Source organism: Oryzias latipes, chromosome 3 (genome assembly GCF_053564925.1).
Source record: "Oryzias latipes strain Hd-rR chromosome 3, Olatipes_Hd-rR_3.1".
Lineage (NCBI taxonomy): Eukaryota > Metazoa > Chordata > Actinopteri > Beloniformes > Adrianichthyidae > Oryzias > Oryzias latipes.
The window spans coordinates 42,255,501-42,278,985 of NC_136239.1; the positions used below are offsets into that span (position 1 = coordinate 42,255,501).

General features: G+C 50.3%; 2 long non-coding RNA genes across 2 annotated transcripts in view; one reads left to right on the forward strand and one right to left on the reverse strand.

Annotated features, from left to right (window-relative positions):
- The window catches only part of LOC144991060 (uncharacterized), a 13,746-nt gene extending 12,015 nt beyond the window's left edge, over nt 1-1,731 (forward strand). Inside the window, exon 4 of the long non-coding RNA XR_013654980.1 lies at nt 405-1,731. This is a non-coding gene — a long non-coding RNA (uncharacterized LOC144991060). The remainder of the gene's footprint in view (nt 1-404) is intronic.
- Nucleotides 1-23,182, reverse strand: part of LOC110014664 (uncharacterized) — a 24,252-nt gene extending 1,070 nt beyond the window's left edge. Inside the window, exons 1-2 of the long non-coding RNA XR_002873011.2 lie at nt 22,956-23,182; nt 4,515-4,606 (exon numbers count right to left, since the gene is read on the reverse strand). This is a non-coding gene — a long non-coding RNA (uncharacterized LOC110014664). The remainder of the gene's footprint in view (nt 1-4,514; nt 4,607-22,955) is intronic.
- Nucleotides 23,183-23,485: the final 303 nt, after the last annotated feature.

Below are 23,485 nucleotides of genomic sequence, written 5' to 3' on the forward strand. Positions count from 1 at the left end.
GTCCCCATCTGCCCTAATCGTGTTCACCTGTGTCTTGTCTGCCCTGTCTGTATATAAGTCTTGTCTCTGCCTTCCTCCTGTGCTGGTCCATTACCTTCTGCTCATGTTGATCACGTCTTCTTGTCTTGTCTCCATGTTTCATGCCACGCCAAGTAAGTTTTTGTTTTTGTTTTGTAATCCTGCTCTGCAGCGCCTTTTGTTTGTTGTTTTGCATTAAACCCCCTTGTCCCTGAACCGTCTGCCTCCGCCTCTGCTACTGGGTCCAACCGTCTCTCGAGCCTCCCCCCGCACATGACAAATTGTTCTATATTCCTAGTTTGGCTCTAAAGTTCTTTTGATATTTTAGTGTAGAAGTTTCCTTGCCTCCGAAAAACTAAAGCTGAACCTCGAGGTTCCTGTTCTAGATCTGCAAGTGGTTCCATGACAACAGAGTCACGTCGATGGAGGACGGCGAGGAGGCTGAGGGACGGATGGAGGACGGCGAAGAGGCTGTGGCTCAGGTCAGCGAGCAGGTCGGCGCTTCCAGCTCCTCCGCTGCTCTCATGTGTGAACGCCGACGGTCCGGCTCACTTCAGATGTCATGGAGAGGAGCTGGCAGGTGGAGAGCAGCCACAGCTGATGCAGATCAACGCTCCCACGCCCCCGAGCCAGCGCGCCGACACAAACGCCTGCTCAGGCAACCGAAAGACATGACAGAACGCATCAGGTAACCGCGATAACCCACGCCCGTCACAGATGTGAGACGCCTCCACCTCAGCGGAGACGGTCATGGGGAGTGACAGGTCCTGAGCGTGTGCAGCAGAGGCCTCTGATGGTCATTTGCTGGTCCTGCAGACTCCAGCTGGTCCTCAGAAGAGAGACGTGTGAACACCGCCGGCGCTGACGCGTCAATAAAGCATTAGGTCTTCATAGGAGGACAGACGTCAGGCTTCACCGAGGACGTCTGCTCTCAGGACCTGGACTTCCTTCAGGTTCATCTCAAGTTTCTTCAGTTTCTCATGTTTTCACCGACTTTAGCATCACCGTTTTTACGCGGTGGATCATGCAGTTCAGCCTCTGTGGAGGACAACTAGTGAACCATTTTGGTCTCTGCAAAGGACATTCAGGACTTTTCACGGATACCAAATATGTGGGGGCGAGGCTCTGGGAATTGTAGTTTTTGTGGATTTAAAACGATTTTGAATGAACAAATGCGTTTTCTCTGCTGGTCAGGGGGTTACGGCTGATTCATTCAGCGAGAAACGCTTAAAGTTCTGTCTTTACTTTTAAAAAGGATGTGTTCCACGCCTCAGGTCAATCAGACAGGCCACGCCCCCTGCTGCAGGTAATCCCTGCAGGTGGGATCATCCAGATTCATCCAGGCGTTTGAATCTGTCCGTTCTGATCCTGTCATTGGTGCAGCGTCTGACTCCATAATGAAGGGGGTGTGGCTAATCAAACAGGCGTGGCAGGTCTGTGCAGCTGGGGGCAGGAAAACGGTTTGGATCCCACCTCTGAGCAGCCAGCCAATCAGAGATAACCAGCACAAAACCAGAGCACCAACCAATCAGAAGAGACCAGGACAACAGTGCAGGTGGACCCTCACCTGAACCTGCTTAGTGGGTTATCTCAGTAATCGGATAATCTGGTGAAAACAACCAAAAAAACAGCTTTATAACACTAAAGTTATAGTACAGATGTTACAGTGAGGCTGATGTGGAAGACTTCATATGACATTTACCATCAAGAAAAGAGGAAAAATAGAATTATGCCAACAGTTTAACGAAGCAAAACAGAGGAAAACCCGATACATGTGGAGTAAAAAAAATCCTCTAAAAGTTTTTAGCAATACTTATATTTTAGCTAAACAGCCCGTCAGTGACAAAGGTTCAAGCCTTTAACACCTGAGACGTCGCCGGCAACAGTGAAACAACTCGCTCTCCGAACTACTGTAATCGTTTACGCGCTGACTGTCATTTCAGCTCGCCGTTCAGATTCAGCTGATTAACGTAAACGCTACTGCATATCACCAAAACCAAACCCCACATACAGATCAGAGTGACGGCGGCAGCACGCCGTGGTTTTAGCTCCTAGCAGAACGTGAAAGGAGGCTGCAGGAACGTGGTCACGTTCTCACGTCTGCTGCAGCCAATAGGGGTTTTAGGCACGGGCCATACGGGCGATTGCCTGGGGTGCAAATTTAAAGGGGGCGGCGGCTCAGAGATTGGAAACAAAAACAAAAAAATCTGTTATCTATCATATCAGAGTTCGTAACGGCCTGAAGCCTGCAAATCGGCGCCCCTGAAGCTGCACGCTCTTTAACCCTTGTGCTATCTTAGATGACCCCCCCCCCCCCCTTCCATTGAGGTGTTCTCCCTACCATGACAAAGGTGGATAAAGGTGGAAAGATTTCATGTAATCCATGGACACCAGTGAAGATCACAAATCATTGAAGAAAAAAGGTTCAGAGCACTGTCTAGTGGGTCTAGATGACCCCAATCCCAATGTTGAAGGGCCTAGGTTAGCACAAGAGTTACAAAGGCGCCTTAAATGTGCGTGAAGGAAACAGGGAGGGGCAGGGGGCTCAGGCAGCGGGGGCGCAGCTAATGCAGGAAAACAGCTGCAGATCATAAATAAACTACAGATCATTTGTTTCTGAGAGGATGGAGGTTTATGGAGGATTTCTACTGTTGGTGTTGCACAAAATGAGTTCTATGATTTAGTTTGTAATGTTTTCTGAGACATTTCTAAACAGGATTTTCACAATAACAGGTTTTCTCTGATGGACGTCACACACCAAGACATGAACTGATTGCTAAAAACGCTGCAGGAGTCCAGCTGTAAAAAATGACAAAAGAGCAAAGAAAACAGAATGACTAGATTTATTTCTAATTATTAATATTTCCAGGCTTTGTTTGGTTCTGCAGCATCTTCATGTTTGTATGATTTTATGGAGAGCAAAATATTAAATGTTAATTAAGGTTTAACTTGATTTATTCTGGATTCATATTCCTGTTTTTATTCATATTTATGTTCAAAAAGTTCAGTTTCAAAGGTGTAAAAGTTTAGCTTTAGCGTGTTCAGTAAATGTTTTTCTTGTTCGGCCCAAAACCTAAAGCGTGTTCTGGATTTAGGCCCCCAGTGGGACTGAGTTTGACCCCCCTGTAGTACCATTTAATGAAATTCATGCATTTGGGGAAAATGACCAAATCAAAATACGGAACATAAAAGGATGTCATGGAGTTGTGCGTGTGTGGGGGGTCACTTGCCCGGGGAGTCAGTTAGTGTAGAACCGCCCCTGGCTGCAGCTCAGAATGGGACCAGGTTTCCTGTTTGCTCTTTCAGCCTTTGGGGGGTGGGGCTTACGCTTGGCGGGGCGGTCATGAATCCTGCAGGGGGCTCCTCCAAAGTTCAGACCAAAGCAGGAGCGGCGGCCGTCACCCCCTCCCCTCGGCGGCTCTTGTTGGCGGCGTCATGTTAAAAAATTAAAGCGGCGGCGCATCCGTCAGTGCGGCGCTTAGGATGTTAAAGCGTAACTCACACTTCAGGACGCTGACACCTTGACATCCCGGCACCTCTGTGCAGCAGCTGGGTGTGCGTTTGACATGTTTGTATTAACAACATTGTGATCTCGGAGGGCCATGGCCTCAGGCTACTCCAACAAGACGCTGAAGAAACCGATTTCAAAAGGAATAGCAGAGCAGCCCAGGGACTCGTCAAAACTCGCCCCGTGCTCTCGCCTGATAAAATCCATTACCCACAAGTGTATGTGTGGGGGGGGGTTCACAGGATCACCATCCTCTCTGCATCATGATAACGCCGCGTCTCCAAGCGCCTTCCTGCGCCGCTGCATTCTTCACGTTGCCATGGTGACGCTGAAACCGGCACAGAAGGCCGCAGAGGGGAGAGCTTCGGTGAGACGGACGATCCGCTTTATTCACGCAGGTTTTTATTTTTATTTATTTACTGAACCTGTCTAACAGCTGAGCAGACAGGAGCTGAAGGCCTCTTTGTTCCACAGATGTTACTGTTTCAACAGGGATTCTGGATCCCTGGACACAATAGGAGTGTATTTGAATAAACTCCTCTGTCATTTAGACAAAACTTCATTTGTTTTATATTAATGACATTAGTCTCCTTTTTGTTGGACGGAAAAGAACAAGAGGAAAGAAGGGAGGGATGTTGGAGAGGGGGGGGTAGGGACACAAAGAAAGGGGGAGAATGGGGGGGTTAAGGAGACCTGGAGGATGATTACAGCGGGGGGGGGGGGTACAATCATTCAGCAACAAGATGCTGGAGGTTCATCATCATTACTGTCTGGTGTAAATGTTAGTCACAAGGGGCGGGGCCTGTCCACACACATACCTGTTGACTCCAAAAAGCTTCAGATGCAACATGTCAACATCAACACAACTACAGTTCATGCACACACATGCGCACAAACCAACACACAATCAAACTTTGATAATAATACAAAATATGGATAAAAAAAACAATCTGATAAAAACAGAGAAACATTTAGAAACAGGGAAAACCTTCAGGAGAAGCTCAAAGTGATCCCACTCATCTGTCCGTCACCATCCCCATCACTTCCTGCTGAACTTCCTTTAGAGGCGGAGCTCTGGACCTGTGACATCACAAAGATTAGACTGTTTAGAACCTGAAAGAAATGAAGCAACAGCCAGAGGGAAGACTGGACAACGGCACCAGGGTCCCTCTGAGCTCCAGCCTGAACTTCAGGGGGGGCTTTCAGGATCCGGTGGAGAGCGGAGGGGGGGGGGGTTGAGGAAGAAGACCCCAATGCAGGAAACGAGTCCTAAAAACCTGACGAGGGAAGCGCTCCCTAAAACTGAAACATCTGACTGATCTGAAACTGGCCCGATGTTTGGAATGAAAATCCTCAGAAACGCCGGTCCAGCTCTGGTTCTGGTCTGATCCAGGTCTGGTTTCCTCTGATGGTTCTCCTGGTTCTGCAGGTGTGAAAGAACTCCTCTGGACTTCCAAAGGGAGGAGGTGAACCAAAAGGAGGAGGAGGATAATCAAGAGAGGAGGAGGAGAACCAAAGAGAAGAGGAGGAGAACCAAGAGAGGAGGAGGAAAACCAAATAGAAAATAGACAAATAAATGTTATGGCATGTTCGTGGGTCATGGCGTGTTCTGGCATGTTTGTGGGTCATGGCGTGTTCTGGCATGTTCGTGGGTCATGGCATGTTCTGGCGTTTTGGTGGTTCATGGCATATTCTGGCATGTTCTTGGGCCATGGAGTGTTCTGGCATGTTTGTGGGTCATGGCGTGTTTTGGCGTGTTTTGGTGGGCCATAGCGTGTTTGTGGGTCATGGCGTGTTCTGGCGTTTTGGTGGGTCATGGCGTGTTCTGGCGTGTTCGTTGGTCATGCCGTGTTTTGGTGGGTCATGCCATGTTCTGGCATGTTTGTGGGACATGGCGTGTTTTGGTGGGCCATGGCGTGTTTGTGGGTCATGGCGTGTTCTGGCGTGTTCATGGGTCATGGCGTGTTTTGGTGGGTCATGGCATGTTCTGGTGTGGTCGTGGGCCATGGCGTGTTCTGGCATGTTTGTGGGTCATGGCGTGTTTTGGCATGTTTGTGGATCATGGCGTGTTTTGGTGGGCCATGGCATGTTTGTGGGTCATGGCGCGTTCTGGCGTGTTTTGGTGGGCCATGGCGTGTTTGTGGGTCATGGCGTGTTCTGGCGTGTTTTGGTGGGCCATGGGGTGTTTGTGGGTCATGGCGCGTTCTGGCGTGTTTTGGTGGGCCATGGCGTGTTTGTGGGTCATGGCGTGTTCTGGCATGTTCGTGGGTCATGGCATGTTCTGGCGTTTTGGTGGTTCATGGCATATTCTGGCATGTTCTTGGGCCATGGAGTGTTCTGGCATGTTTGTGGGTCATGGCGTGTTTTGGCGTGTTTTGGTGGGCCATAGCGTGTTTGTGGGTCATGGCGTGTTCTGGCGTTTTGGTGGGTCATGGCGTGTTCTGGCGTGTTCGTGGGTCATGGCGTGTTTTGGTGGGTCATGCCATGTTCTGGCATGTTTGTGGGACATGGCGTGTTTTGGTGGGCCATGGCGTGTTTGTGGGTCATGGTGTGTTCTGGCGTGTTCATGGGTCATGGCGTGTTTTGGTGGGTCATGGCATGTTCTGGTGTGGTCGTGGGCCATGGCGTGTTCTGGCATGTTTGTGGGTCATGGCGTGTTTTGGCATGTTTGTGGGTCATGGCGCGTTCTGGCGTGTTTTGGTGGGCCATGGCGTGTTTGTGGGTCATGGCGTGTTCTGGCGTGTTTTGGTGGGCCATGGCGTTTTTGTGGGTCATGGCGCGTTCTGGCGTGTTTTGGTGGGCCATGGCGTGTTTGTGGGTCATGGCGCGTTCTGGCGTGTTTTAGTGGGCCATGGCGTGTTTGTGGGTCATGGCGTGTTCTGGCGTGTTTTGGTGGGTCATGGCGTGTTTGTGGGTCATGGCGCGTTCTGGCGTGTTTTAGTGGGCCATGGCGTGTTTGTGGGTCATGGCGCGTTCTGGCGTGTTTTAGTGGGCCATGGCGTGTTTGTGGGTCATGGTGCGTTCTGGCGTGTTTTGGTGGGCCATGGCGTGTTTGTGGGTCATGGCGCGTTCTGGCGTGTTTTAGTGGGCCATGGCGTGTTTGTGGGTCATGGCGTGTTCTGGCGTGTTTTGGTGGATCATGGCGTGTTTTGGTGGGTCATGGCATTTTTGTGGGTCATGGCGTGTTTTGGTGGGTCATGGCTAATCTGGCGTGTTCGTGGCCCATGGCGTGTTCTGGCATGTTTGTGAGTCAAGGCGTGTTTTGGCGTGTTTTGGTGGGTAATGGCGTGTTTGTGGGTCATGGCGCGTTCTGGCGTGTTTTGGTGGGTCATGGCGCGTTCTGGCGTGTTTGTGGGTCATGGCGCGTTCTGCCGTGTTTTAGTGGGCCATGGCGTGTTTGTGGGTCATGGCGCGTTCTGGCGTGTTTTGGTGGGCCATGGCGTGTTTGTGGGTCATGGCGCGTTCTGGCGTGTTTTAGTGGGCCATGGCGTGTTTGTGGGTCATGGCGTGTTCTGGCGTGTTTTGGTGGGTCATGGCGTGTTTGTGGGTCATGGCGCGTTCTGGCGTGTTTTGGTGGGTCATGGCGCGTTCTGGCGTGTTTGTGGGTCATGGCGCGTTCTGCCGTGTTTTAGTGGGCCATGGCGTGTTTGTGGGTCATGGCGCGTTCTGGCGTGTTTTGGTGGGCCATGGCGTGTTTGTGGGTCATGGCGCGTTCTGGCGTGTTTTAGTGGGCCATGGCGTGTTTGTGGGTCATGGCGTGTTCTGGCGTGTTTTGGTGGGTCATGGCGTGTTTGTGGGTCATGGCGCGTTCTGGCGTGTTTTAGTGGGCCATGGCGTGTTTGTGGGTCATGGCGCGTTCTGGCGTGTTTTAGTGGGCCATGGCGTGTTTGTGGGTCATGGTGCGTTCTGGCGTGTTTTGGTGGGCCATGGCGTGTTTGTGGGTCATGGCGTGTTTGTGGGTCATGGCGCGTTCTGGCGTGTTTTGGTGGGTCATGGCGCGTTCTGGCGTGTTTGTGGGTCATGGCGCGTTCTGCCGTGTTTTAGTGGGCCATGGCGTGTTTGTGGGTCATGGCGCGTTCTGGCGTGTTTTGGTGGGCCATGGCGTGTTTTGGTGGGCCATGGCGCGTTCTGGCGTGTTTTAGTGGGCCATGGCGTGTTTGTGGGTCATGGCGTGTTCTGGCGTGTTTTGGTGGGTCATGGCGTGTTTGTGGGTCATGGCGCGTTCTGGCGTGTTTTGGTGGGTCATGGCGCGTTCTGGCGTGTTTGTGGGTCATGGCGCGTTCTGCCGTGTTTTAGTGGGCCATGGCGTGTTTGTGGGTCATGGCGCGTTCTGGCGTGTTTTGGTGGGCCATGGCGTGTTTGTGGGTCATGGCGCGTTCTGGCGTGTTTTAGTGGGCCATGGCGTGTTTGTGGGTCATGGCGTGTTCTGGCGTGTTTTGGTGGGTCATGGCGTGTTTGTGGGTCATGGCGCGTTCTGGCGTGTTTTAGTGGGCCATGGCGTGTTTGTGGGTCATGGCGCGTTCTGGCGTGTTTTAGTGGGCCATGGCGTGTTTGTGGGTCATGGTGCGTTCTGGCGTGTTTTGGTGGGCCATGGCGTGTTTGTGGGTCATGGCGCGTTCTGGCGTGTTTTAGTGGGCCATGGCGTGTTTGTGGGTCATGGCGTGTTCTGGCGTGTTTTGGTGGATCATGGCGTGTTTTGGTGGGTCATGGCATTTTTGTGGGTCATGGCGTGTTTTGGTGGGTCATGGCTAATCTGGCGTGTTCGTGGCCCATGGCGTGTTCTGGCATGTTTGTGAGTCATGGCGTGTTTTGGCATGTTTTGGTGGGTAATGGCGTGTTTGTGGGTCATGGCGCGTTCTGGCGTGTTTTGGTGGGTCATGGCGCGTTCTGGCGTGTTTTAGTGGGCCATGGCGTGTTTGTGGGTCATGGCGTGTTCTGGCGTGTTTTGGTGGGTCATGGCGTGTTTGTGGGTCATGGCGCGTTCTGGCGTGTTTTAGTGGGCCATGGCGTGTTTGTGGGTCATGGCGCGTTCTGGCGTGTTTTAGTGGGCCATGGCGTGTTTGTGGGTCATGGTGCGTTCTGGCGTGTTTTGGTGGGCCATGGCGTGTTTGTGGGTCATGGCGCGTTCTGGCGTGTTTTAGTGGGCCATGGCGTGTTTGTGGGTCATGGCGTGTTCTGGCGTGTTTTGGTGGATCATGGCGTGTTTTGGTGGGTCATGGCATTTTTGTGGGTCATGGCGTGTTTTGGTGGGTAATGGCTAATCTGGCGTGTTCGTGGCCCATGGCGTGTTCTGGCATGTTTGTGAGTCATGGCGTGTTTTGGCGTGTTTTGGTGGGTAATGGCGTGTTTGTGGGTCATGGCGCGTTCTGGCGTGTTTTGGTGGGTCATGGCGCGTTCTGGCGTGTTTGTGGGTCATGGCGCGTTCTGCCGTGTTTTAGTGGGCCATGGCGTGTTTGTGGGTCATGGCGCGTTCTGGCGTGTTTTGGTGGGCCATGGCGTGTTTGTGGGTCATGGCGCGTTCTGGCGTGTTTTAGTGGGCCATGGCGTGTTTGTGGGTCATGGCGTGTTCTGGCGTGTTTTGGTGGGTCATGGCGTGTTTGTGGGTCATGGCGCGTTCTGGCGTGTTTTAGTGGGCCATGGCGTGTTTGTGGGTCATGGCGCGTTCTGGCGTGTTTTAGTGGGCCATGGCGTGTTTGTGGGTCATGGTGCGTTCTGGCGTGTTTTGGTGGGCCATGGCGTGTTTGTGGGTCATGGCGCGTTCTGGCGTGTTTTAGTGGGCCATGGCGTGTTTGTGGGTCATGGCGTGTTCTGGCGTGTTTTGGTGGATCATGGCGTGTTTTGGTGGGTCATGGCATTTTTGTGGGTCATGGCGTGTTTTGGTGGGTCATGGCTAATCTGGCGTGTTCGTGGCCCATGGCGTGTTCTGGCATGTTTGTGAGTCATGGCGTGTTTTGGCGTGTTTTGGTGGGTAATGGCGTGTTTGTGGGTCATGGCGTGTTTTGGTGGGTCATGGCGCGTTCTGGCGTGTTTTGGTGGGTCATGGCATGTTCGTAGGTCATGGCGGCGCAGCAGACGTGAAGAAAGCCGCTGATGGATTCGGCGGACCAAGGGGAGATGATCCTCAGCACAGAACCATGTTTGGAGAAAAGTGGAGCAGAAACACCCGACTGTCTCGTGGTTCCGCTTCAGCTCTAATGAAGATCAGCTTTTCATCTGTGACAGATTAGAACTTCATCTCCAGACAAATCGGATCTTTTTCTGTCTCTTCCATCTGAACGTCTGCAGGTCTGTTTGGGACAAACGGTCGGGACCGAGGCCTCGTTTACTAAAAACATGGATTGCTTTAATTGAATTTCCAGTCTCCTCCAGTGTGAATCAGCAGACTAGAGGTAATTCCCTTATCCACATCAGTGCGGAGCCTCTGCTGGGTGCGGTGGGAGGAGCTAAAGACCTGCTGTCTGCTGGCAGGATCTGCCACAACTGATTACCCAAGCTTTGGTAAATACCCCTGAGTTCCTGCCTCTGCACTCCCACTGAACCGAGGTGAGGAGGCGAACGCGCTCTGCGTGCTGCAGTGGGTGGAATGAAGACACGCCCATTACGACAGTGGGGGGGGGGGGGCTTATTAGCTCCACATGACCTCACCATCTGGGGGAGGGGCCTGTAAAGTTTACGATAAAGCTTCAGAAGAACGTTCAGTTTTTCACCTCACCTGAAACTTTGACCCTTTGACAGCAACCTGAGAAAAAAATCTATTGTTATCGGCTTAACGAGTTATTCCTATGTTACTGAGTTACCGCTGCTATTTTTGAGATTACTGCACTTTGTATATTTACCTTGAATGTTCAATTCCGCTAAATGTTTCTCCCGTGGACTTTGAGGAAGAGAATTGGACGTGTAAACGCAGATCCATATTCTAGAGCAGGGGTCTAAACTCGCGGGCTATTTGCGGCCCCCGCCGTAATATGAAAGTTTAATGTTAATGCTGCCCGCCAGTCTGTATAACTGACACTTTTTCATTGTTGTGCGCGGAGCTGACGAACCAACCAATCACAGTGGGGTATATGACTCTTGGGGGCGTGGCATTGACTGGGCTTGAAAGCAGGAGAACATTTGACGCAGGAGACCTGACCGCACCCTCCCCGGAAAACACATGAAGGAGTTCCTTACTTTCCTTTTGAGAACGTATCTATTCGCTCGTAATTTTCTAAATCCATGCAATCCGTGCTGTACTTGTTTCTGGGTCGCATGGACCCGGAGGAGGGGTTAAGGTTATGGCTACGGTCAGGTGCGGGTGGCGTATAACCCCCCACCAAACGGTTCTCATGCACGGCTGTTATGGCACACCGTTCCTGCGGGAGGTGGGCCGGCCGAGGGGGAGGCGAAGCTGCAGCGAGACTGAAGGAGAACAGGAAGTTGTCATTATCATTCAATTTAGTCTTAATATTCCTCTCCCCCTCAGTACGATCTGTTATTATATCTTTTATATTGATTTTAATGTTTTGTGATGTATGTAGATTTTTTTAATCAATTGGTATTTTAAATTATTTTTAATTGATCGCTTAACTACACAAACCATCAGGACACATGTCCCACAATGCATTGTTTTGTAGTCATCAGGGCAGCTTTCGGTCAGTGCAGTAATAAATTTCCAGCTGCGTTCGCTTAGGTTTGCCCCTTGTTCCGCCCTTTTTCTCGTGATATTTTTGTGATGATTGACAGGTGATGTTGGAACAAAAACATATGTCTCACACCAGGTGATCTGTGCAGCGTTTCGTCCACCTGGGTGATCTCAAACACGCTGATTGTGCATCTTGGCTGCACATATTTGGTGTCACCAACATGAATGTCCATCCTTTTTTTTTAGCTTTTCTCTGAACTCAGGTATCAGTAACAATTGTTCTGATCTCCAGTGAACAGCGCCCGTTATTTTATGAACCAGTTTGAACTCAGTAAAAAAATATAGGAGTGGCTGACCGGCTGCTCTACAAGAACCTCTGACCGGGGTTTAAATGTGCAAAAAGCATAAGAAAAAAAATCCAAAAATGGTTTCTGAATTTTGTTTCTCCTTTACTGATTTGTGGTTTAAAGAGTAAAAGAGAGTAAAAAAGAGTAAACTAAAAATCAACACAGACTCTAAATTGGGAGCACATCCTCTGACTTCTCCACCTTAAATGTCAATAAGTTCAAGTTCAGTCCAGATTTACTGTCAATCATCTTTATCCACACTGAGGGTCTCAGCTGTTTGGGAGGAAGTGCTGCCAAGTGTCCATCAGTAAGAAGACAAGAGAAACCGTGTTCAGAAGAACCATTGATGGAGGTTACAGAACTGTAGAATTGGAGTCTTCTTTTGTGTTTAATAGTTAGAATTCAACAGTGTTAACTGAACTGTGTTAATAAGGACGTTTACGTTAGAAAACAGCAGATATAGAATAAATAAACAGAAATGTATTACTGATTTATTTTTATAGTTTTTAATTTCTAATTTATTTTATTGAATGAGAGTTTTATAGGTCAATTTTCTACAGAAAACAGTTACTAATAGAGTATAGTTAATAGTTTAGTATAGAATGTGTTCCATACAAATTTATTGGCTCTCACACACTCACAAACTGTGTGTGTTGAAGTTGCGGCCCTCCCTCAGCTAGACCCTGCCTTCTGTGGCCCCCAGGTAAATTGAGTTTGAGATCCCTGTTCTAGAGAGACTGAACGCGGATCTACATTCTAGAGCGACTGGATGCAGATCTACATTCTAGAGCGACTGAACGTGGATCTACATTCTAGAGCGACTGGATGCAAATCTACATTCTTGAGCGACTGAACGTGGATCTAAATTCTAGACTGACTGAACGCGGATCTACATTCTAGAGCGACTGGATGCAGATCTACATTCTAGAGCGACTGAACGTGGATCTACATTCTAGAGCGACTGGATGCAAATCTACATTCTTGAGCGACTGAACGTGGATCTAAATTCTAGACTGACTGAACGCGGATCTACATTCTAGAGCGACTGAACGTGGATCTACATTCTAGAGCGACTGGATGCAAATCTACATTCTTGAGCGACTGAACGTGGATCTAAATTCTAGACTGACTGAACGTGGATCTACATTCTAGAGCGACTGAACGTGGATCTACATTCTATACTGACTGAACGTGGATCTACATTCTAGAGCAAATGAACGTGGATCTACATTCTAGACTGACTGAACGTGGATCTACATTCTAGAGCGACTGAACGTGGATCTACATTCTAGAGCGACTGGATGCAGATCTACATTCTAGAGCGACTTAATGCAGATCTACATTCTAGAGCGACTGAACGTGGATCTACATTCTAGACTGACTGAACGTGGATCTACATTCTAGAGCGACTGGATGCAGATCTACATTCTTGAGCGACTGAACGTGGATCTACATTCTAGAGCGACTGAACGTGGATCTACATTCTAGAGCGATTGGATGCAGATCTACATTCTAGAGCGACTTAATGCAGATCTACATTCTAGAGCGACTGAACGTGGATCTACATTCTAGAGCGACTGAACGTGGATCTACATTCTAGAGCGACTTAATGCAGATCTACATTCTTGAGCGACTGAACGTGGATCTACATTCTAGAGCGACTGGATGCAGATCTACATTCTTGAGCGACTGAACGTGGATCTAAATTCTAGACTGACTGAACGTGGATCTACATTCTAGAGCGACTGAACGTGGATCTACATTCTAGAGCGACTGGACGTGGATCTACATTCTAGAGCGACTGGATGCAGATCTACATTCTAGAGCGACTGAACGTGGATCTACATTCTAGAGCGACTGGATGCAGATCTACATTCTAGAGCGACTGGATGCAGATCTACATTCTAGAGCGACTGGATGCAGATCTACATTCTAGAGCGACTGGATGCAGATCTACATTTTAGAGCGACTTAATGCAGATCTACATTCTAGAGCGACTGAACGTGGATCTACATTCTAGACTGACTGAACGTGGATCTACATTCTAGAGCGACTGGATGCAGATCTACATTCTTGAGCGACTGAACGTGGATCTACATTCTAGAGCGACTGAACGTGGATCTACATTCTAGAGCGATTGGATGCAGATCTACATTCTAGAGCGACTTAATGCAGATCTACATTCTAGAGCGACTGAACGTGGATCTACATTCTAGAGCGACTGGATGCAGATCTACATTCTAGAGCGACTGAATGCGGATCTACATTCTAGAGAGACTGAACGCAGATCTACATACTAAAGCTACTGAACGTGGATCTACATTCTAGCGCAGCTGGATGCAGATCTACATTCTAAACTGACTGAAGGTGGACCAAGATTCTACAGAGAGTGAACGCAGATCTACATTCTAGAGCGACTGAATGCGGATCTACATTCTAGAGAAACTGAATGCAGATCTACATTCTAAAGCGACTTAATGCGGATCTACATTCTAGAGAAACTGAACGCAGATCTACATTCTAGAGAAACTGGATGCAGATCTACATTCTAGAGCGACTTAATGCAGCTCTACATTCTAAAGCGACTGAACGTGGATCTACATTCTAGAGCGACTGGATGCAAATCTCCATTCTATAGCGACTGAACGTGGATCTACATTCTAGAGCGACTGAACGTGGATCTACATTCTAGAGCGACTGGACGTGGATCTACATTCTAGAGCGACTTAATGCAGATCTACATTCTAGAGCGACTGAACGTGGATCTACATTCTAGAGCAAATGAACGTGGATCTACATTCTAGACTGACTGAACGTGGATCTACATTCTAGAGCGACTGAACGTGGATCTACATTCTAGAGCGACTGGATGCAGATCTACATTCTAGAGCGACTGAACGTGGATCTACATTCTAGAGCGACTTAATGCAGATCTACATTCTAGAGCGACTTAATGCAGATCTACATTCTAGAGCGACTGAACGTGGATCTACATTCTAGAGCGATTGGATGCACATCTACATTCTTGAGCGACTGAACGTGGATCTACATTCTAGACTGACTTAACGTGGATCTACATTCTAGAGCGACTGAACTTGGATCTACATTCTAGAGCGACTGGATGCAGATCTACATTCTAGAGCGACTTAATGCAGATCTACATTCTAGAGCGACTGAACGTGGATCTACATTCTAGAGCGACTGAGCGTGGATCTACATTCTACAGAGAGTGAACGCAGATCTACATTCTAGAGCGACTGAATGCGGATCTACATTCTAGAGAGACTGAACGCAGATCTACATACTAAAGCTACTGAACGTGGATCTACATTCTAGCGCAGCTGGATGCAGATCTACATTCTAAACTGACTGAAGGTGGACCAAGATTCTACAGAGAGTGAACGCAGATCTACATTCTAGAGCGACTGAATGCGGATCTACATTCTAGAGAAACTGAATGCAGATCTACATTCTAAAGCGACTTAATGCGGATCTACATTCTAGAGAAACTGAACGCAGATCTACATTCTAGACAAACTGGATGCAGATCTACATTCTAGAGCGACTTAATGCAGCTCTACATTCTAAAGCGACTGAACGTGGATCTACATTCTAGAGCGACTGGATGCAAATCTCCATTCTATAGCGACTGAACGTGGATCTACATTCTAGAGTGACTGGATGCAGATCTACATTCTAGAGCGACTGGATGCAGATCTACATTCTAGAGCGACTGAACTTGGATCTACATTCTAGCGCAGCTGGATGCAGATCTACATTCTAGAGCGACTGAACGTGGATCTACATTCTAGACCAGGGGTGGGCACTGAGGGCCGCATTCCTGCATGTTTTCCAGCATACCCTGCTCTGGCATGTTCTGATTGGCTGGACACACCTGAACCAGGTAATCAGCCATGAGTAGAGCAAGACTATCTAGAAATCATGCAGACACACCGGCCCTCGAGGCCTGGAATTGCCCACCCCTGTTCTAGACTGACTGAACGTGGATCTACATTCTACAGCGACTGGATGCAGATCTACATTCTAGAGCGACTTAATGCAGGTCTACATTCTAGAGCGACTGAACATGGATTTACATTCTAGAGCGACCGAACACAGATCTACATTCTAGAGAAACTGGATAAAAATCTACATTCTAGAGCGACTTAATGCAGATCTACATTCTAGAGCGACTGAACGTGGATCTACTTTCTAGAGCGACCGAATGCGGATCTACATTCTAGAGCAGGGTGAGTCACGGGACTGAGACTGTAAAGCGCTTTGTGTAGGATGGTGAAAGAGGTGCTAAACACACTGTTTACCATTTCTACACTAACCCAGAATCCTCCACGCATGAAAGGTCTTTGGTTCAGGAAAAGCTTCATTCTTCTCCCTTTCAGTTTCAGGTTTTTTTGTCAAGGAAGTCTTTGCTTCTGGTTGTGCGATTCTGTCACCTTCAGAAGTTTCAGACCAAATTCGACCTTTGAGACCCCGAGAAGCATCAACAGTTTATTTCAAGGTTTGACATGGCGTCTCCTGCAGGAGCGGCCGCTCTTTGACTCGCCTCACCGTCGTCTGAACCACAAAGGAAAACGGCACAAATTGAAATCTTTGTTTCTGTTTCTATACATGAAAGTTTCTCAAGTTTTCAAAGACGGTCCTGGTGAAAGGCGGCTGTCACTCTCACAAATGGAGGCTCTTTGTGCGTTTGGCGTCTTCGCCATCGTCTCCGCTGTGCGAGGTGATTCCTGTCTTTTGTGGCGTTGTGTATACAGACAGGTTTAAGTGCGGCGGTGGAGCCGCTGTTCACCCGGCGTGCCTCACTTTCCCATGGCCTCCTCTCAGTGCAGCAGAGAAAAGCTTGTCATGATGAACCTTGACCCCACCCTGATCCACATCCACTCTCCATCAGGGAGCCAAACACATGCCTGAACAATTAACTCCTGCTCTGCCATCAATTTAGCCCAGGAGCCATAAAAGCCGGAGTCAGCCGGGATCAGGAGGAATGAAACCAGCAAACACAGAAGCCAGAAAGCTTTTCTAAAGCAGCAGATTGAAAAACAGGCTTTTCAGTCGCCGTGGAGGAACTGTCACCGCCGCATTGAGAGCCTCCGCTCTTTCAGCCTGTTTGTCTGAAGCGCTCAGCTGACAATGGCGGGTTCGGGGGTCGTGTTTATCCTGAGGCCGGCCTTAAAAGCTACGGCAGAAAAGGCATTTCCTACAGGGAGGCGGGCCGCGGTATTGATTCCCGCTCGCCGTGGGTCAGGCTCCATCTGCAGCCGTGGAGGTGCTGCTCCACAGCAAACCTCCTCCAGGTTCTGCACGTTCTCTGCATCCATGAACAACAAGACTGCTGTAGCTCCGCCCACCTCTGCAACAGCAAAACACCTCAGATTATCCATTACTGTACATGTTCTCTTCACTAGCGAACAATTCTCAGAGTAAACTGATTGACAGGTGAGTTGTCCGGGAAACCCCGCCTTCCCCCTGCAGCAGCTGGGATTGGCTCCAGCAAACCATGTGGTCCTGCAGAGGACGAAGCGGGAAAGAAGATGGATCTATGCCGAAGCGCTTCCGTGTTCTTATGTCCTGACTGGATCTGGTTTGGGTTCGGGTCTCTGAGCTTGGTGGTAAACTAGGGAAAGACTTGGGAACTCCTTCAGGAGGAGAAACAGGAGAACCAAACAGGACCGATGGTTCTGTTAGTCAACAACTCCGCTACCATGCAGAGGTGGGAGTCAGAAGGTGGAGGGGGGTGGGGGGTGGACAGGAAGGGACCTGACCTTTGACCTTCAGATTCTGTGTTTGACTTGTTTGATTTTAATTATCTTTTCATGCTTTTATTCTGAAAGTTTCTATGAGCGGATGTGACATCACAAACCTCAGGAAGCTTCTCCTCCAAAGAAAAATGGACCTGAACAATGTCAACCATTGTTCCATCTGCAGAGCTCTAGTTCCCATGGTGACCGATGTTAGCCACGCCCACATCAGTAACAGGCTGCTAATGTTCGGTTCTGAACAGGTTCTGACCCACTTCGATGGTGTTTTATCGTGTCTTCCTCTCAAACCTTCCTGACCTTCAGGTTTTTCCTTCTCTGTCGATAGACGTCAGTGATGGAAAGTCCTGAACTTCTCAGACGTGTGAAGAATTCAGAAAAGTCGCGTTCTAGACGCATGTTCTCTTCTTGGCCGGTGGAACTGCTTTTCTTCTGGGTCTGCACGGAACCAGCTCGCTTTTCATGCCGTTTCTAAATCGTCCTCTCTGAGCCCAGATGGATTCAAAGAAGGTTCAACCTTTCCTCGTCTTGGTCCTGAGCGCTCAGACCATGAACTCCAGGAACCAGAAGAGCCAGGACGCTCCTCCAGTGGTTCCTGAAGCAGCTGCAGCCGGAGTGTTGGCTCAACAGCAGAACCCAAGTTCTGAGTGCGACCGTTCCCTCAGGAGAATAAGGAGGAAGAGTTCAGCTCCTCATCGCTGCCTCGCCATCAGAGCTTTGCAGCGCCTGTCCGTGTTACGACTCACCATCCTTCCAGAAAATTCCTCCTGATCTCTTTGTTCAATAATGCATCAACAGTGTGTTTGTAATGTAAAAACGCTGGCTTTTAGCGGCGTCCGTGGGACAGTAATGCCACCTGACAATCGCTCCCTGCAGTCTGGAGGGAAGACTCGGCTTCTTGTGATTGACAAGGACAGACCGAGTCGACTTGGCGCTGTTTTGAATTGTCAACCGCAGCCGTGGGAATTGTGAGGAAGGATGAAACCGTGACATTGACTACAAGAAAGACGGCGGCATGATGAGCACGATTACAACAGCCAGCAAAGTCATTTAGGGCACGGAGGTATGAGCCCCTCCAAGCAGGACGTTCAAACATTGAGGAGCGTGCACGGAGGCGCCGTGTCAGTTCATGGCGTTGTCAGGAAAACACAGAACACGCCGCAGTTTACTGCAACGCGCAGCTTGTGGCTGTGAGCTCCACCACTACAGCCCTATGCTACGTCCGCCCTATGCTACGTCCGCCCTTTGCCACGTCCGCCCTATGCCACGTCCGCCCTTTGCTGCGTCCGCCCTATGCCACGTCCGCCCTATGCTACGTCCGCCCTATGCTACGTCCGCCCTATGCCACGTCCGCCCTATGCCACGTCCGCCCTATGCCGCGTCCGCCCTTTGCCGCGTCCGCCCTATGCCGCGTCCGCCCTTTGCTACGTCCGCCCTATGCCACGTCCGCCCTATGCCACGTCCTTTTGCGACGTCCGCCCTATGCCGCGTCCGCCCTATGCCGCGTCCGCCCTTTGCCGCGTCCGCCCTTTGCCGCGTCCGCCCTTTGCCGCGTCCGCCCTATGCCGCGTCCGCCCTATGCCACGTCCGCCCTATGCCACGTCCGCCCTTTGCCGCGTCCGCCCTATGCCGCGTCCGCCCTTTGCTGCGTCCGCCCTATGCCACGTCCGCCCTATGCTACGTCCGCCCTATGCTACGTCCGCCCTATGCCACGTCCGCCCTATGCCACGTCCGCCCTATGCCGCGTCCGCCCTTTGCCGCGTCCGCCCTATGCCGCGTCCGCCCTTTGCTACGTCCGCCCTATGCCACGTCCGCCCTATGCCACGTCCTTTTGCGACGTCCGCCCTATGCCGCGTCCGCCCTATGCCGCGTCCGCCCTTTGCCGCGTCCGCCCTTTGCCGCGTCCGCCCTTTGCCGCGTCCGCCCTATGCCGCGTCCGCCCTATGCCACGTCCGCCATATTGCCACGTCCGCCCTTTGCCGCGTCCGCCCTTTGCCGCGTCCGCCCTATGCCACGTCCGCCCTATGCCACGTCCGCCCTATGCCACGTCCGCCCTATGCCACATCCGCCCTTTGCCACATCCGCCCTTTGCTACGTCCGCCCTATGCCACATCCGCCCTATGCCGCGTCCGCCCTATGCCGCGTCCGCCCTTTGCCGCGTCCGCCCTATGCCGCGTCCGCCCTATGCCACGTCCGCCCTATGCTACGTCCGCCCTATGCTACGTCCGCCCTATGCTACGTCCGCCCTATGCCGCGTCCGCCCTTTGCCGCGTCCGCCCTATGCCACGTCCGCCCTTTGCCGCGTCCGCCCTATGCCGCGTCCGCCCTATGCCGCGTCCGCCCTATGCCACGTCCGCCCTATGCCACGTCCGCCCTTTGTCACGTCCGCCCTTTGCTACGTCCGCCCTATGCTACGTCCGCCCTATGCTACGTCCGCCCTATGCTACGTCCGCCCTATGCTACGTCCGCCCTATGCTACGTCCGCCCTATGCTACGTCCGCCCTATGCCACGTCCGCCCTTTGTCACGTCCGCCCTTTGCTACGTCCGCCCTATGCTACGTCCGCCCTATGCTACGTCCGCCCTATGCTACGTCCGCCCTATGCTACGTCCGCCCTATGCCACGTCCGCCCTTTGTCACGTCCGCCCTTTGCTACGTCCGCCCTATGCTACGTCCGCCCTATGCTACGTCCGCCCTATGCCACGTCCGCCCTTTGTCACGTCCGCCCTTTGCTACGTCCGCCCTATGCTACGTCCGCCCTATGCCACGTCCGCCCTATGCCACGTCCGCCCTATGCCACGTCCGCCCTTTGCTACGACCGCCCTTTGCTACGTCCGCCCTTTGCTACGTCCGCCCTTTGCTACGTCCGCCCTTTGCTACCTCTTCCGTTTGCTACGTTCACTGTTTGATACAAGCATTTTGTTTGGGGGGGGGGGGGGGGGGGGGGGGGCAGAAAATGTCATTAAAAACCAGAGCCTTTAAGCTCTCCTCTAGTTTTAAAACGAGCCTTAGGAACATAGGATTCCTAAGCCTAACCGATTCTGTGGGCCTTAAGCACCGGTGTGGAGTGTAGGGACTTCAAAGTTTGTCTATGTACGGTTCTAAAATAGTGTTTTACTTCCTCATAACAAAAGCAGTTTTTCCAGGAGCTTGGAATAGGAGACGCCGAGGTTCCTGAGACCGGACACAGGAGCTCGGTGAACCGAGGCGTCTGTATAGAGGCGGCAAAGCTCTTCCTGTGACCTGGAGGGTCACTCTGGTCGAGCTTCTTCACAGCGACTCAGGGGGCGGAGACACACAAGTGTGATGCTGCGTCATTTCAGGTATGGCAAGCGTGCGCAGACCCTCGTGCGCGGACCCTCGTGCGCGGACCCTTGTGCGCCCGCCCTCGTGCGCGGACCCTCGTGCGCGGACCCTCGTGCGCAGACCCTCGTGCGCCCGCCCTCGTGCGCGGACCCTCGTGCGCGCACCGTTGGGCATGAGCACCTGTCAGGCGCCAACTGAAGTGTTAAGTGCACAAATTGTGGAGGCGGGGGTGATGCTTCAGTGGGGGGGGGAACTCCGGGTCTTGGTGTCGTGTCAGGGCCTGGCATATCATGCACCACCAGCACCACCACCCCCAGCCAGCCTGGAGCTTCTTGGGGGGGCACAGTAGCGGTTATTTACTGGACGTCAGCCTCGTTTCTTCAGATTCATGCTGGCTGGCCTTCACAGGCCACAGGGAGGTGTGCCCCCCCCCCGTCATGTGGTTGCTGTGGGGGCCATAGAGGGAAAACCATCTCTGACAAACGTTTAGATCATTTATTCAGAGCTGGGGTGTCAGCCACAAACCAGATTAAGGCAAGTTCAGTCAGGGAGCCGGGGAGGGGGGCCAGTGTCATGGGGGGGGCCTCTGACAGTGATGCCGCATGAAGGCCCCACTGTGAACAGTGTGAAACTGTAAAACGTGGGATAAACTGAGCGTGCTGGGGGGGGTCTTGCTGGGGGGGTTTGTTATGACTGCAGCCGAGAAGCATGATGGGAACTGACAGCAGCACCGGGGGACACAGATGGGGGGGGGGGGGGGCAGACCAACACAGAGGTCATCTGGAAACAACACAGGAGCTGCATGGAAGCCCCCACTGTTTTGTTTGCCTCTGCTGCCCCCTACTGGACCAACCGCAGCTGTACGACCAAGTAAAACATGAACTCAAAAGGATCACGAATACAAAGAGTTCAATAGGAAAATACTAAAATGAACTAACAAACTGACTAAGCTATACTGGCATCCCTGCCCTTAGACCCCCCTTCTCTGGAAGGAAAAACTCCTAAAGAAAACGGATTCCGGAAAAAAACGAAGAACCATGATGAACAGAACCTGGTAGAAACCCAACCTGAACCGGGTGGGTTCTGGTTGAACACGAGCACGCTGGGTGTTTCATTATTGGTTCTTTGTATTCATGTCTGTGAGCACCAAGTCTTCTATAGATACTGTCAGTTTGTGCATTACAATGTAAAACTCGTTGATTTTCATTAAAAGAGCTTTGATTATTTCACCACATGGAATTAGAATTATTCAAACACCTGTTGATCCTGAACTCTCATCTTCATATCCTGAAATAAGAGTTTCTGTCTACATTGTCATGAATATTTGAATATCTGAACATTGTTTGAGCTCATTACTGAACCCGTTCCAGAGTTTAGAGCCACACACCGACACACAGAAACCTTTCTTTGTGTCATCCCCTCAGAAACTCTAAAGTATTTTATGATCTTTCATATTCCTACCTACTCAGTGTTTTATCGGTTTGGATGAACACAGAGCTGATATCCTGGAGATGGAAATGTTTTTAGATCAGTGAATGAGGACACTTTCCCACGGCACACTGGTTGAAAAACACTGCGTTAGAGGCTCAGAGATACTATTAATGACCTTTTTCACTACGGTCATATCTATATCCTCACAATCTTTTGAGTTTTTCCTCTTGAATTTCTTTACAGTGATATCAGCTCATTTTCAAGGACTGAGTGAATCTGGCTAAAACTCATTAACGTTCACATCTGTTCCATCAGGAGTTTCTGTCAACCCCGACTGTAAAAGCTACACGTCCATCACAACAGGCACTCGGCTCCAATCATCAACCTCAACTCTGTGTTGTGGTTGTGTTGTCAGGAAACCACATGGACAAAGTTACACAAAGAAATTCTAGACTTTGTAAATCAGGATTGTTTTGATCTTTATGTTGCACCGACAAACATGATAACTGCTGTGAAGTCAACGTTTTCTAACACAGTAGGCCTGCACAATATACCGTAAATTTATCGTTATCGCAAAATCAAGCAGTGCAATATCCATGTCAGAAAAATCAGCTAAAATCGCAAGAAATGGTTACCTTAAATGTGCTAAAACAATCCTAAGGCAGCTTGAAGCATTAACAAATCCAATAAATCCATTTATACATTTGACCAATCAGATGAGCCCTTTCATGTTAGATGTTTGCCTCCAGCGTCAATGAGGCTCATTTGGAGGATAACTTTTTAAACTGGTGTAATGAAATAGTAATGATGTTTTTGATTGTTTTTCTATTTGTTTATATACTGCAAATTATATCGTTATCGCAACAATGATCACTAATATCGCACATCGCAAGTTTTGCTCATATCGTGCAGAACTATAACACAGGATCATTATTTGCAGTACAATACCATAGCGATGACACTGGGGGCCGGTTCAGCTCGTGCTGGTTTGCGGCGCCTTCCGTCCGTGGAACCAGGGTTCGAGTCCGGGCTGCTCCTTGTTCCCTTCTCTGCTGCTGTGCCGGTCCAAAGCCCGGATAACTTGAGAAGGTTGCATCAGGAAGGGCATCCGGCGTAAAACCATTGCCAAGTCTAGCATGCGACTCATCCTTGAGGGAGGGTTGTTTCGCTGTGGCGACCCCTGATGGGAGAAGCCGAGAGTGAAAGACGACCATAGTGATGACACCACAGCAGACGTGACGAAAAGGCAAGGCAAGTTTATTTGTGTAGCACAATTCTACACAAAGTAATTCAAGGTGCTTCACAAAACAGAAAAATGCATTCAAATCACAAAACATCATAGAAATAATCAACGTAAAATTTACTTTAAAAGAAAAGAAAAACTTAGAAAAGTGATTTAAAAATAAAGGAAAGGAAAGAAAAGTGCAGATAGGACCTTTCAGTCATATACACGGCTAAACAGAAATGTTTTAAGTCTA